The sequence below is a fragment of the Humulus lupulus genome, chromosome 3 (assembly GCF_963169125.1).
Source record: "Humulus lupulus chromosome 3, drHumLupu1.1, whole genome shotgun sequence".
Taxonomy (NCBI): Eukaryota; Viridiplantae; Streptophyta; class Magnoliopsida; order Rosales; family Cannabaceae; genus Humulus; species Humulus lupulus.
The window spans coordinates 167,172,914-167,188,995 of NC_084795.1; the positions used below are offsets into that span (position 1 = coordinate 167,172,914).

Below are 16,082 nucleotides of genomic sequence, written 5' to 3' on the forward strand. Positions count from 1 at the left end.
AATTCAACTACAAAAAAATAACAAGGCTCTCGTGACTCAGCTTTGGAAACCATGTGGATTCCTCTACCTTCTTTGGTTGTAAGAGCCTTAACTTTTAATGTTAGAGACTAAATTTGGAATTTAAAGCTATCCTCTTCCCTTAGTTGGTAGACTTCAGCTTGTCGAGATCTACTTGTGCTTTTAGTAACACTTGGTCCAGTCATGTTAGATACTCGAAAGCTTCCTCGGGATCTTTTTGAAGGAACTCTCCATTGCATATCATATCCACGAATTTGCGCTCTTGATATGTGAGGCCTTTATAGATGTAGCTGACCAGGAACCAACTTTCATATCCATGGTGGGGACATTGATTGAGCAAATCTTTCAACCTTTCCCAAGATTGGTAAAGATTATCATGTTCTTTTTGAGTAAAGGTAAACATTTTTCTTATAAGTTTGTTAGCTTATGGTGTGGAAAATATTTGGTAAAGAAAGCAGATGTCATTTCGTTCCAAGTTCCAATAGATCTAGGCCTTAAAGAATACAACTAGCTTTTAGCTTTGTCTTTGAGAGAGAAGGGAAAGAACTTCAATCTCACAATGTTGGTGACATCAGCTCAGTTGTTGAATGTAGCCACCACCTCTTCGAATTCCCGAATATGCACATACGAACTCTCATTTTAAAAGCCATGGAAGGTTGGTAAAAGTTTAATCTTGCCAGCTTTGAAATCGAAATTTGGTATATTTTTGGGAGACATTATGCGTGAAGGTGTGGCTGTACACATAGGATGTAAATAATCCTGTAGCGTTCTTGGTTGGACTTCATCTTGATGAGCCATCATGGGTGGTTCAGGAAGTCTCAGTGAATTGAGTGAATGAGAACGAATGGAACAAGACGACGAGTTAGGAGAGTTCTCTAAAGCTTCTACTTGTTGTCTCACGAATCTCCCTAGTGCGTTTCTATTTTGTGACATTAACTTTATATGTATATTGTAAGTATTGCAAGCGTAAGTGTGTAATAGTGTAATAACTATATACCAAAAATATTCCTAGGCCAATTGGAAAGGCTGCCAAGGTACCACTTTAGGCCCAAGAGCTTTTCTAGAACACCCTGAGATTCTTACAAAATGTTGGAGGGTAACACTAGCACAGAACTTATTTAATAACCAATCTATCTAAGGCAGAATAAGTTTGGTTTTTACTGATTTCCAAAATTACACAAATGTTCTCAATACTTTTTTTTTTAATTTTATGCTTCAAAATTTTATGTTTCAAAGTTTTATGCTTTTTTTTTTAAAGAAAGAAAAAAAAACTAGTTCTAGAAAATAAAATTCTAAACCTAAAAGTAAGAGAAAATGAATAAATAAAATAATAACAAAAATGAATAAATAAATTATATCTTTTTTCTAAAATAAATAAAAAATTAATTCACTATACAAACCTTTAATTTTAAAATTACCTCCCCGACAACGGCGCCAAAAATTGATATTGCCATATAATTCACCTTGTGATCGTGGTAGTAAACGAGCTATGTCGTATCCAAAGAGAGGTAAAATACAAGTAAAAAGAAATATTAATAAATTAGAAATAAGAAACTTAGAAATAATGTAACTTTGAGAAATAATGATTTTTAAGCACTAAAAAATATTACAATCAGAAAGAGAATATGGGAGACACAAGTTTCATTCATGCAAACATATATATTTTAATAAAATTGATTCATTCTACTCAACTATAATTCTACACCATTAATTATAGTTGGAAAATATATATAATAAAGATCACCTAAATATATGTTCTTAATTAAATTTATACTAACTATTAATTTAAAAAATCCATCATATTATATACCTTATAGCGACAAAATGCCAATGTCAGAATGCAGTAAAAAGCATATAACATAACAAACACATTAAATTAAATCAATATCCTAAATTACATAAGAAGAGCATGACTACACTTAAGTAAACCACACTAATAAACTTAAAATAGAAATTAGAAGAAAAGAAATTTAATTGTAACAAATATATAGAAATAAAGAACAAAAAGAATCAATATATTAAAAAATATAATGTGAAACATGAACTCCACTCTAGTCTTTCCACAAGAGAATTTAGCCTAAAATATGCATTGTTTTAACTAAAAAAATATAAAATAAAGAAAAGAAAAATAAGAGAATTAATGTATTTCTCTCTAACTCTACTATCTAATTTGCTCTCTCTATCTAATCCCTTTTTTCACTAGCTTTAGGGTCCTATTTATAGTGAATATAGACCCCAAAATGTGACAAAAAATGTAAAGATGGAACCTGTTCGCCCATTACAGTCTATACTAGGTGAACAAAAAATGAAAAGTGCTCAAAAGTCCTTTCAAGCTATAATAATTGATTTGCCCACTGGCATAGAAAATAATTTATGTTTGCTTATTGTTCCTAACGATAAATGAATCGAAAATCTACTCACACTCAAGCACAACATAACAAGTGATCAAGGACCAAGACTCCTCAATCACTTGGGGGGATATAGGGTATAAGAAAGAACCTAAGAAGAGAATTTTTCTACAAATTTTTCCAAAATGATATTCTGTTCGTTCTACCCATGAAGACAAAAAATGTGTTTGCTCGTATTCTATTCGTTCTAACCATGAAGACAAAAAATGTATTTGCTCATTCATCACTTACAAGGATTTTAAGTCCAAGTTCGCCAATGAGTCCATGTTTGTCTATTGAATGGGATGGATCTCTTGTAGAAAAGGAGAATCTTGGTATTACAAAACCTTTCGAGCTAAAGGTTTCTCAGAGCTCTTGATTTCTTGAGAGACATGGGCCTGGTCATAGATCACAAGAAAATAGGGGTGGACTATTCCCCGTGCACTTCAAAAAATGAGGCCTAACCGGATCATAAAAGAAGTCAGACACCTCAGTGATCATACAAACCAGGTACCTTAGAAGATAAGAAAAAGGTTAAGTTCTGTTTGCATACATATTTTGAGGGCTATTCGCCCATATGTGTACTTGTGGGACAAATAGAACCTGAAAAAGAATCTAATACATAAACATGAAAGAGTTGTTTGTTTGTCTAAAGCACGCTAATAGTAGTCTATTTAGTCAAATGCATTCATTTGAGCATACAATAAGAGCTGATCGCCGCTCTTTGTTTTAAAGCTTCTATTCGTATGTAGGCTATTGAGACTCACTCATGCTTTGCATCATGAAGACCCATGAAAAAAAGAACGAAGTAGAACGTTGGTTCACTTATTTTCCATGAGGAAAATGGACACATGTTCACTATTATAGAGGCGAACAGGACAAAGGCCCAAGTGAGGTTGTTCTCGCGTGTTCGCCCTTGGGTTTAGAAAAAGTGAACATGAATTTGTTCACCTTTTTCTTTTAGCAGGATGATCGTAATAGTGCAAATCTATGTTTGAAAATAGGTCACTTATGTGCCTTTATAAGAAATAAACAGAGTTATATATGAAGCAAGGGTCATGTTGGTTTATTAAAAAGAATGTTGATTCTCTATTCTACTCGGATGGCGAACTAGAGATTTGTTCAAATATAAGTACACGGGGCGACTAGAAATCAAGTCAGATATTAAAATAGCTTAGCCAAGTTCTGTTCGCCCAAGTATTCACAAGCTATAAATACGTGGTGCAAATAGAATCAGTGCATGCTGTGAATTCATTCAAATCCCATAGCAAAGACGAGCCTCAGAAAGTCACATAGTACTCATATAAGAAACAAATAGAATAGATGTTCGTCTACTAGTATGAATAAGAAATAAACAAGGAATGAGGTTGCATATAAACTCACTTGGTATGTATCTGTTCACGACATATTATCAATGGGAGATGAATTGGTAGTTTATTCATGCCATGTGATACTTGTATGAGATGACATGAAGCAAAAGGCATGAAGCAAATAGAGAAGAAACTGTCCGTTTATAGGCAAAGGTCCTATTCTATAGCGCACCAATTTTTTTATTTTAATTAATTTTGTGCTTTATTTTATTATTAGTAGTTAAGTGTTTGGAAATATTTTTAATTGTTTGGTAGAAATTATGCAAATTTAATTCGCTAAGCATTTATGGAAGCTTTAACAATTTATGGACTGGTTGTGGCATTAGCACACTTTTATTTGTGAACCCTTTTATTTAATCTTACAAAGAAAAATCTATATCTATTTATTATTTATTTATATAGTGGTATTTTAAAAAATAAAAATAATAGAATAAATAAAAAAAGAGAGATAATTATTCTATCTAATAATAATTCTATCTATAAGAAAGAGGAGACCATATGAAAAATATAATCGATCCTTTCCTTTCGTTGAGTTATTGGCCATCTGCCGGAAGTTTCGGGTTTCATGTCGATATTTTAGCAACAAGTCCAATAAATTTAAGTGCAGTGCTTGGCGTATTGATTTTTTTTGGAAAGAGATTTAATTATTTTAATTTGTAAGTTCATATGTTTTGGCTGTGTGCACCAAGGTGCATGGTTAGTAGAGACGCACTTGAGCACTTGTGTGTGTGAATGTGTATGGTCTCATGGTGAGCATGCAATAGTTTTTCCTATGCATTATTTCTTTTTATTTTTATTTATTTAAGTAATTAAAAAGAAAAAGAAAAGGAACAAAAAATAGGGAGGGGGCGTGTAGTATGTATGGGCAAGGTTGGAAGAGTGCAAACTTTCCTTTTCCTCAATTCTCATCGTTTCTCCAATTTATGACTTATAGAAAAACCAATATATTTGAAAAATGGACTTAATTACATTAAGGAAAGTGACAATATTTGTCTTATTATTGTTTGGATAAGTAAATGAGAATTGATGGAGTGTGAAAAGCCTTTGTCGCCGAGTATAGAAAGAGAGAGGGTGAAGGGTTTTGTCAAGATGGTGTGAGTGCATAGGAAGAGTTTCCATTGTGTGCACAAATCAATTAGGCTATAGATGGCAATCACATGGATTTGGGAGAGGGAATTGAAGAAGATTGAGGCTTAATTTTAGGAAAGTGACTCAAGGGGTTCGGCTAGGTTAAGAAGGGAAAAAAAGTGAGATTTGGAGGCTCATTTGTTGTGGTGGCTGCTGAATCCTAGATAGAGAAGGAGGAAAGAAGTGCTCGTAAGGCTAGGAGAAAAGGAAAAGAAGAAGGAAGAAGAAATGGATTAGGGTTTGAAAACCCTAGGGTAAGTACTTGATTCATGGTGTTTTGTTAGTTTCTACTTCTTGAATATAAGAGCATGTTTTTTTTCTCTTCTTTTGTGTGGTGTATTCGAAACCCTAGGTTTTTCAAAAGGTTGGCTATTTGTTTTTGAGTTCTTGATCCCTATAAAGTGAGGTAATGGAAATCTCTAGCTTTGTTGTTGATTTTTTGTTGTGATGAATCTTGGTTTATGATTTTAGGCGTTGGATGTAGTTTTTATGGGTTGTTTTGATGGGGGGGTTTCGGCCAAGCATGTGTAGAGGATTCTCATTATTATTTTTTTTATTTTATGTTGCTATGTTGAATACATATTTTAGGGTTCTTATTATTTCTCTTGAACTTTCATAATCACACTTAGGGATTTGAGAGATGGTTATTGTTTTTTAAAGGAAGCATGATGAGTTTAAATGATGAATCTTGTTATTGAGCCCTATGTGTATTTCGGCCTAGTGGTCCTTTTGCATGTTGGGTTATTTTTTTTTTTATGCTATTGAATTACATGTTGTCATTGGTGATCATAGGAGCATGCAGGTTTTGTTTTGGGTTTGATAACAACAAGAGATATAAACATGTTGTAGGTTTCGACCTAGTGCTTTAATAAAAGGGTTATGAACTTTGTTTGGTTCTTCTAAACTTTATTCTATTATTTTGGATTAATAAGCATATTGTCAATTGTGATATTTCATGTTATTAGGTTGTATAGGATTTAACGTGAGCATGCATTATGGTGTAAGTTTGTTTTGACTTTAATGATGGTTTTGCACGCTTAAATGTATTATTGAATTGTTTAGGTGTAGAAACATGTTAGGTTTTGTGTTAGCATGATTAAAGGAGCAATTTGGATAATTACAAGCTTGTTGTTTTTATTTATTTATTTGGTGGTGTTGATATTAAATGATTTTAAAATGCACAAGAGCAGCCTCAAATGATGCTTTGTTTTATATAAGCAAGAGACACTTTATTTCACATGATAATAGACTTTTATTCAAAATAAGAACATGCAGTTTTTTTTTATTTATTTTGTGAAAGAATATGATTTTAATTCAATTATGTAATTGTAATTAAATAAAATGCTTACTGGAATTTTTGGTTTATTAAGAGAAAATGTCTTTTAAATAAGATAAGTAAAACATAAGCTCAAATAAATTAAGTCTTAGATTTTATAAATAATAAATGTGATTTTTCCACACTTTAAATATGTATTTTTACATTTATAATTATGCAGTTTTTTATTTTTATTTTTTTTATGATAAGTAATTTTTTTTTCTAAAGGTGATTAAGAGATTTATTGGTAATTATAAGTAACTACAAATTTTGTCCCATTCTTTTAATTATTATTTAATAATAAATGAGATTATTATTTTATGAGAAATTAAAAGCTAATGAATTATTTTAGTAAATTAAATTTTTATAATAAAGTTTTTGAGTGACAAATATGTGGTTGAAAAGAAATGATGAAGTAATAATTAAGTGGTAAATTATTTATGCTTGATGAATTTTTAATAAAATGCAATGAAATGAGCATGTAGAAATTATCGACTTTAAACGCTAAATTTTAAAAACACTCTAACGTATGCATGTTACATGCAAGTGTATTTTTACATTCAAACATATGCCTATTATTCAAACATATGATTTTTATTTTGTAACAATGAAGGATTGATTGGTAGAATTAACATTATTCTTTTATGATTTTATGTGGAATTATACTATGTTTAAACTTGTAGTGCAGCTTGTGCCACGTGTGCAAGACCCATGCACACGCGGGGTATGTATGTTGGGCATGTGTATTCTTATGTGATTTTAAAGAAGAACGTTTGATTATGATTATAGGCTCGTTGTGACGTTTTCACACTTTACTTTGCTTGGACCTGAGGTAAGGAAGTTAGATAGAATTTTCTATGTATTATGCTATGAAAGGTATGACTTGTTATGTTGCGAGAAACATAGTGCTATGGAAAGTGTAAATTCTATGTTTTGATATGTCATGATAAGCCAAGTGTTATGAAAAGTGCAATTCTATGTTTTGATATTTTATGATAAGAGGAAATAACAAGTTTTATTGGATGGAGGAATGTGAAAAGGCTTTCCAAGAACTTAAGAAACACTTGACTCAACTTCCAGTCTTGTCGAAATCGATTGAGGGGGAAATTCTATACTTGTATCTAACAGTCTCTCAATACACTGTTAGTGCATCCCTAATATGAGAAGCAAATAGGACCCAACATTCTTTATATTATATAAGACAAAGGTTGGTCGGGCAGAATCACATTACCCATTAATTGAAAAAGTAGCTTACTATTTGTTGCTTGTAGCAAGAAAATTAATGCCCTACTTCCAAGCTCATCCAATCACAGTTTTTGTTGATCAACCGCTGAGGCAAGTTCTACAAAATCCAGAGGCATATGGTCTATTACTTAAGTGGGTTGTTAAGCTCGAACAATATGACATTACCTACCATCCAAGGACTTCTATCAAAGGGCAAGCTTTAGCAAACGCTATTGTTGAATGCACTTGAATACAAGAAGGGGATGGGCAAGCAAAATTTACTGAAGACAATGAAGAAAATTGGCTCATTTGGAGGATGTTCATAGATGGATCCTCTAATGAGCATAATTCTTGAGCTGGACTTATACTTATCAGACCTGAAGGACATCGTATTCACTATGCACTAAGGTTCGGGTTAAGTGCCTCAAAAAATGATGTAGAGTATGAAGCCTTGATAGCAGGATTACGACTCACTAGAGATGTTAAAGCTATGGCAGTGTAGTGATTCACAACTGGTCATGAATCAGGTGTTGGGAGAATACCAAGCTCGAGGAATAACAATGGCATCCTACCTCAGCAAATCAAAAGATCTCCTGGCACAATTCAAAAAATTTACAATCCAACAAGTGCCCTGTGACCAAAATTCTAATTCAGATGCCCTAGCAAAACCTGAGGTAAGAAAACTGCACCCAGTATGTGACATACACGATTATTGATGAGGCATGTTGAGTGCTCTATATATGTATATTGGTAGCATTGTGAATTCCTTGCAGAGTTGCTTATTTGTGAATGGCACCGACTTATTAGTTAGAAACGACAATGGTGGTTAGTACTGGTTGGGAAGTTCTGACTTATCAGTCATGATCGGCAATAGTACTGAGCGTTGGTCGTATAGAATTGACTTATGAGTCAAGAATTGCATTAGCATTCTAAACACAAGCTTAAATGATTAGATCTAATCAACATGAGCATTAAATGCTTGACTGACCTATTGGTCGATGAAAACTAAGCGCTTGTCTAGTCTAGGACTAGTTACTTAGAGTCAAGACCAAAAAGGTTTAGGTGACTTGATAGTCACATGGCTTAGGGCGTAGGACCCCAGAGAGACTCATTAGTCATCTATTTAGGGCACAGGATCCCATAGAGACTCATTAGTCATATATTCAGGGCGCAGGGCCCCAAAATGATTAATTATTTATTTATTTAGGGCACAGGGCCCCAGGATTGACTTACTAGTCATCATCTGATTAGGGATGAAGCCCGAGAATGATTACATGATAATTTATTTACATTGAATACATGCAGTAATAAGTTTTCTTGTTGTGCCTTGGCTCACGGGTGCTATGTGGTGTAGGTAAAAGAAAAGAAAAGCTCACCCAGCCTTGAGTGGAGAGCTTAGGTGGCGACGTGTACATATGCAACCGCTTGACCACCATGGCCAAGGTGTTTCTCAGGGGAACTTGGGTTTAACCCTATTTTTGCCACTTAGGTCAGGGGATTGTAAGATTTGAACTTCAATAACCACTTTGGATTATAAATAACTTTGCAAACACTTTTATGGGATCCCATGCATAGTTTAATGTTTTAAGTAAAATATATCCATTTCTTCTGACTGAGATTTTCACCCTTGCCCATTAATAACTCTTAGATGTACGTTTATGACCTAATGACTTGTTTAGCAAGTTAATCAATATTTAAAGTACACAATGTGACAGTCTTGGCTAACCAAGGCGTTACAACATGGTATCAGAGCATGCCAAGGTTTAGGGTTCCTATAGACTGGCTAGGGCAAGTACACTCGCCACTGAAGACAAGCTAGATTCATGGTTTGGTAACTATTTATGTGCTTATGTGTTTAACTTCTTAAATAGAATATAAATGTTTTACCTATATTCATGAGATACACTAATAGGGCTAGCCCTTGACTGCTCATGATAAGCAAGAATGTGCTTATTAGCACTGATATTGCTAGATCATGCTTATTAGAGTTATTAATTTTTAAATGCTAAATGTTAAATGTTAATTGCTATGTTTATAAATCTACATGTTTGGTAGCATGGTTGTGAACATGGATGAGTTTTATTGAATCTTGGACTGTGAGGCGGCAAGAGGTTTAGTTATCACTACCTAACTGGCCGTATTGATTATTGCAGCAAGGTATAAGTTGATAGTATGTTTTCAAGACAGGTAGACTCATCAACTGGCCAGGAAGATCATGGCCAGAATGACAGACAGGGTCAGGAAAATGACTAGGGTCAAATCCCTCAGCCAGCTTCTGATATCTGGCATCAATTGTTTGCAAATTTATAAGCCAGAGTAATGAGGCAGGAAGAATAAATTCGCCTCCTAAGACAACAACAAGTTCCTACAGGGAACATTTACCAGAGCCACCACCTGTAGCGGTGGAAACAGTGGAGCAGCCATCAGAGGCTGAGAGTAAATGGGAACCTCTTTATGGAAGGTAAAGGAAACAACACCCTCCAATCTTTTAGGGTAGTGCAGATCCATCTATGGCTGAGGAATGGATGAGCATGGTTACCACCATCCTTGACTTTATGAGGGTTTCTGGTGATGAGAGGGTGGATTGTGCCACATATATGTTTTGGGAAGATGCTCGAATTTGGTGGGAAGTGATATCCCAAACTAGAAATGTTAATGCCCTGAGTTGGGAAGAGTTTCACATTCTGTTCAATGAAAAGTACTATAATGATGCCATTAGGGCTGCAAAAGCTTAAGAGTTCAGCAAGTTGTTTCAGGGAAGTCTGTCAGTGACTGAGTATACTTTAATGTTTCACAAACTTGCAAAGTTTGCAATGGAATTGGTGCCCACTGATGGGACAAGAAGGGAGAGGTTTCTCCAGGGGCTACAGCCTAGGATAGTCCGTGGTGTTTGTATTACCACTGTGTCTGAAGTTACTACTTATGTATAGGTGGTTGAGAAGGCGCTCATAGCTGAGAGCGCAGAGAATAAGATCTGGCGTGACAGTGCAGCCAGGAGAGACACTAAGAGGGTGGGACCTCCATTTATAGGTTCAAGTAGGGGTGAAGACCCTAGTGGTCAGAAGAGGAAGGCTCCTGATGCCTTCCAAGCTCTTGGCCTTGACAGGCGACCACGTGGTTTTACAATGGGCTGCCAGGGCGGCAGTGAGGCCTAGAGGACTTTCCTGAGTGTCCTAGGTGCAAGAGGCGCCATCTAGGGGAGTGTCGGGAAAAAGCTTGCTTCTTATGTAGAGTAGTGAGACATTTCAAGAAAGATTGCCCGAGAGGAAGAAAGGAAGAGCCAAGAAAGGCAGACAGCTCGGCCCCTGCTCGAGTGTTCGTAATGACTCAGGCAGAAGCTGAGGCTTGTCCCTCAGTAGTTACAGGTCACTTATTTAGTGCTGGAACCCCTTATACTGTTTTGATTGATTCTGGTGCTACACATTCCTTTGTTGCGAGTAGAATTATTGATAGACTGTGTAGACCATGTGATTATTATGCTGTGGGGTTTTAACCTTATTACCCACTGGGGAGCTAGTAGTATCCAGAAGATGGGTCAGATCATTACCAGCGACAGTGGAGGGCAGAGAGTTATCAATTAATTTAATATAGATGGTTATGACCGACTTTGACATGATTCTGGGTATGGATTCGTTGGTGAAGTATGGAGAAACCTTAGATTGCAGATTAAAATTGTAACCTTTGAGCCTGAAGGTGAGGATCCTTTTGTGTTTGTTGGCACTGTGCCTGGACCCCGTATACCTATGATATATGTTCTGAGGGCTAGAGATCTATTGAAAGGAGGTTGCATAGGATTCTCAGCTAGCATGGTTGATACCACTTAGGTCATGCCAGTGGGACCCTAGAAGAATAGACTAGTTTGTGAGTTTCTGCATGTGTTTCCAGAAGATTTACCAAGGTTGCCACCACACAGGGAGATTGAATTTGTTATTGAACTAGCACCAGGGATGGAGCCAGTGTCTAGAGCACCTTATAGAATGGCCCCAATAGAATTAAAAGAACTGAAGGTACAGCTCTAGTAGCTGTTAGACATAGGTTTTATCAGACCTAGTTTTTCACCATAGCGTGCACCAATTCTATTTTTGAAGAAGAAAGATGGTTCTCTGAGGATGTGTATTGTTTATAGAGAACTGAATAAGTTAACAATTAAGAAGTATCCTCTGCCAAGGATAGATGATCTGTTTGATCAGTTGCAAGCTAAAAGGGTATTCTCTAAGATAGACCTTTGATACGGTTATCATCAGTTGAGGATTACGGAGGGAGATATACCGAAGACTGCCTTTCACACCAGATATGGGCATTATGAGTTCTTAGTTATGTCCTTTGGATTGACTAATGCTCCAACTACTTTTATGGAATTGATGAACAGACTGTTCAAGGATTATTTGGCCCATTTTGTGATCGTCTTCATCGATGATGTTCTGATTTATTCTCAGTTAGAGTAGCAACATCTGAGGTTGGTTCTACAGAGACTGAGGGAACACAAGTTGTTTGCAAAATTCAAGAAGTGTGAATTCTGGTTGTCTCAGGTAACTTTCCTTGGACACATTGTCAGTAAGGAGGGGATTAAAGTGGGCCCAGTCAATATTTAAAGTACATAGTGTGACAATCTTGGCGAACCAGGGCGTTGCAATTAAGTATCCATTTGGGATTATTTGAAAAAGAGTGACGTTGAAGTAATTTGCAATGCTCTTAAAATAAAGATGGAGGGGAAGACTGGTGCCTTCCTGAATATTATATATCGACCAGGCATTGTACACATCACTAGGACTATACACCCGCTGGTCGGGTCGAGGAAGAACTAAATCTACTCTCCTGAGTCCATATCTTTGGGAATACTTCTCAAGTAACTGGCTCGAGAGGGTACTGTTAAAGCCACATACCACTGCACCTACCTCCTTGAGCGATCTTTTCTCTTCACGAAGAGTCTTATGATATTGGTTAGCTGCTCGTCATCAAATCATTCTCATTAAAAGGCACATCTTGAGGTCGTGCCTGCGGTTTCTCTTATGGTTGTTGTTGTTGCTTGAGATGTTCTCTTTCTAGTTGTTCGGGTTGTTGTTGTTGTATGGGCTGCTCAACATTTTGCCCATTAGTTTCATACCTAGCTACCTGAGGATCTGTAGCAGACCTGTGTCTGGTCATTTGCTTGATCCTAGCCATATCTTAAGAACAAAAAGCAAATGTTATGGCGTCTTCAAAAAACGAAGACATGCTTGTTTCTCTCCCTTTGGTTAGAATTCTTACCGGTAGTGGATCAACAGAGTCAGGATCCACAATAAAAGTCCAATTATTTGGAAGGAATTTTCTTATTCCTTGTTCTAATTCCTAAATAATCCAGCAATATTCCTGATGAGAAACAAAATGAAAATCATATTGAGAGTGCTCACTTGATTCATCATATAGTTTCAGAATATCACGATTGAGGTCAATATCTGGTCGACTCTGTTCCACTTCATCAACCAGTGTCTTTAGCAGGTTCGGGTCAATATAATAATCACTCCCCTAGTGATCACATGCATACATATGGTGAAAAGTAGAGGGGATGTGAGTTATTTGACCAACCTATGTGTGTCCCCAACTATGTGTAATCTTTTCGAGAAACACGATTCTACGCTCGAGCAGAAACTAGTGCGGATTTAAAAAGGCAAACAATTTTTCTTTGAGTTTTTTTTTTTAAAATCCTCTAAAAGCCAACAGCATGATCAAGGGTAATCCAAGACCTAAAATCATGTTTCTACTTCCTAAATAGACATTTTCCTAGAAAATCAATGGTTTTTTTTTTGCAAAAAAACAACCAAGTTTTTACGTAAAAAATGAAGAACATCAAGAACACACAAATATGAGATCTCCAAAAAATGCATGGAAACTATGCGATAAGTAACAAAAAGTCATGTAAACACAAAAAATGAAGTTAGAAACTTACTATGATGAAAATTTGGTTGAAAGGCTGGGAAAAAGAGGGGATTTTTGGAAGAGAAAAGTCACAGGTTTGAGAGGATTTCAGAGATAAAGAAAGCCTTGGAAATTTGAAAAAAGTAAAGAATGAAAGGTTATGGGAAGACCTACTTATAGGTAACAATTCGGAAGCGAGCAAATGACATCATCTTGAAAAAATCATTATGAGTTTCTGGGGTGATGTGATGTCATGCACGTGGAATGGTGAAAAGGTTCCTCATTTTTCGCTAAAAATGTGCAATGATGACACAGTGGGAAAATGTGATAGACTCTAAAGAAACCCAAAAGCCGTTAGTTGCGTATTAGATGAGGCATTGACATTGCATATAAAAGCAAAGCTATGAGCTGTAAAGTTTTTATTAAGAAGGTGAATAGATGCTTACCTTGTTGAGGATTGGAAGTTTATCCAATGCTGGTTGCCCTAGGATAAACTTGAGGGGCAAATGTTTAACTCAATTTGACTTGATGATGTGTCTTCTACAAAAGAGACAGGTGACGTTATACCACATTAAATTCAGGAAGCTGGTCAAAAGAAGTAGTCGTCTGAGGTGGCTAGGTCAGAATATAAAATGTTATTTAGCAAATATCCAATAATCTGCTCGATGATGGAGCAGACTAGTACCATCACAAGAAGTAGCTCGGAGTATAAGACTTGTTCGATGAGAAGGACGCTTTAACCCAAAGATCCGAGTTTCAAAAGACACTATTTAATATCCCATCATATTTATGTAACTAAATGTACCAATCCCACACCTACACGTGTAGGGCCTAGATTTGCTTGTAAGGGCCCACAACCCATTAAGACTCAGTAAATAATGGGTTTATTCAATCATCAACCCTAAGTAAGAAGGAGGAGAGAAAGAGCTAGAGATTTCTTTTGTAAACATTTTACAGACATAACTCTTTGAAGTGTATTCTTTCTTCAGCTTGAGAAACTCAGTTGAACCCTGTTTCTTCTTGATCTTAAGTGTGACACTTTTTCAATAAATAAAAGTGCAAGTGGAAGTAGGTCATTACCAACTCTTGGGGCCGAACCACTATAAAATTCCTTGTGTCGTTACTTGATTTCAGTTCATTTAGTTCTTATTTTGTCGTATAAAGTGACTTAATATCATTGCCCAAAACATTGTTCAATACTTGCATTACATACACTATGTTGCTTGCTTAATTTTGACTAGATATAACAATTAATTGCTATATAAGTTTTCTAACTTCTCTGCTCGTGTGAACAAGCAAATTTTTTAATTTCTATGTTCTTTTTGATCAAAGCACAACACAATATAAATTGTAAAATATTTCTAAGTACTACTCATTTGTGCTTATTACTCTTTTGCTTATGTGAGATTATGTATACCCTATATGCCTACCAAGTGATCGAGGAGGTAAGTCCTTGGTCACTTGCCAATTAACTAGGCCTGTTCGAGCTAAACCTATTGCTCACAATAATATTCATAAATCAGAATACCTTTTAAGAAAAATCACACATGTTAAGCAATACTTGTTAAAATAACAAAAATTGGAAAATTTTGAATGTGTTAAGCAAACTCCCTTGTAAATAACTCGTAAAAAATGGACAAAATCGTGTCTATTGAATTAAAAAAAAATCATATGAGCAATGAATGTTTTTGAATGAAAACATCTTGAATTGAATCTTATTTCATGAATGGATGTTTTAAAATGGCATAAACGCGTCTTACGACCAGGTACAAACAAATAGTCTAGAAAGTAATTGGTTATTACAAAAATGGGCAAAATCGTGCCTTTACAACAAAAATAACAAAAACAATAAATTAACTGGTTGAACGAAATGGGCAAGTACGTGCCTAGCGACCAGTGTCATTGATACTTTCTAAGATGTTCATCATTCCAATATCTTACGACCAATTCATCGTTTAACCGAGAAATTTTGTACGTGCCTGGCTTTAAAACGTCTATGATATGGTACAATCCCTCCCAATTTTGGCCTCAAAACTCCTGCTTCAAGATCCTTAGGGTTTTGGAACACTTGTTGAAGACTAGATCTCATGTGGAAAACTTTCTATCCTTGAATTGAGAGTTAAAATATCAAGCAACTAAACATGACTGTGATTGATCTCGTTGTCCTTCAATCAGATCAAGATTCTTAGCTAACAATTGATTGTTTTGAGCTTGGTCATACGTACTTCGTCTATGTGATGGGGGTGTCAAGTCGACTGGTATCATTGCTTCATACCCATATGACAAGGAAAATTATGTATGCCCAGTTGATGTGCGAGCAGTAGTACGGGATGACCATAGTACTTCTAGCAAAATGTCCGACCAATTGCCTTTAGCTTGCTCAAGTTGATTCTTCATTGTATCTTTAAGAGTTTTATTAACATTTTCAACTTGTCCATTTACTTGAGGATGAGCAACTACAGAGAAAATTTTTATGATACCATGTCTTGCACAGAAGTTCGTATATAGATCACTATCAAACTAAGTACCATTGTCTAAAATGTTCTTGTTTAGTAGACCATATCTACATATAATATTCTTTACTACGAAGTCAAGTACTTTCTTCGAAGTTATAGTTGCTAGTGGTTCTGCCTCATCCTACTTAGTAAAGTAACCCACTGTAACAACTGCGAATTTCACTCCTCCTTTTCTCGTAGGTAGTTGCCCGATCAAATCTATCCCCCATACAGCAAAACGCCATGGACT

At 35.6% G+C, this 16,082-nt stretch overlaps 1 non-coding gene across 1 annotated transcript; it reads left to right on the forward strand.

Moving 5' to 3' along the window:
• The first annotated feature begins 329 nt into the window (after window positions 1-329).
• Window positions 330-436, forward strand: LOC133828041 (small nucleolar RNA R71). Its single transcript, XR_009890687.1, has one exon. It is a non-coding gene; the product is annotated as a small nucleolar RNA R71 (small nucleolar RNA).
• The last annotated feature ends 15,646 nt before the right edge of the window (window positions 437-16,082 follow it).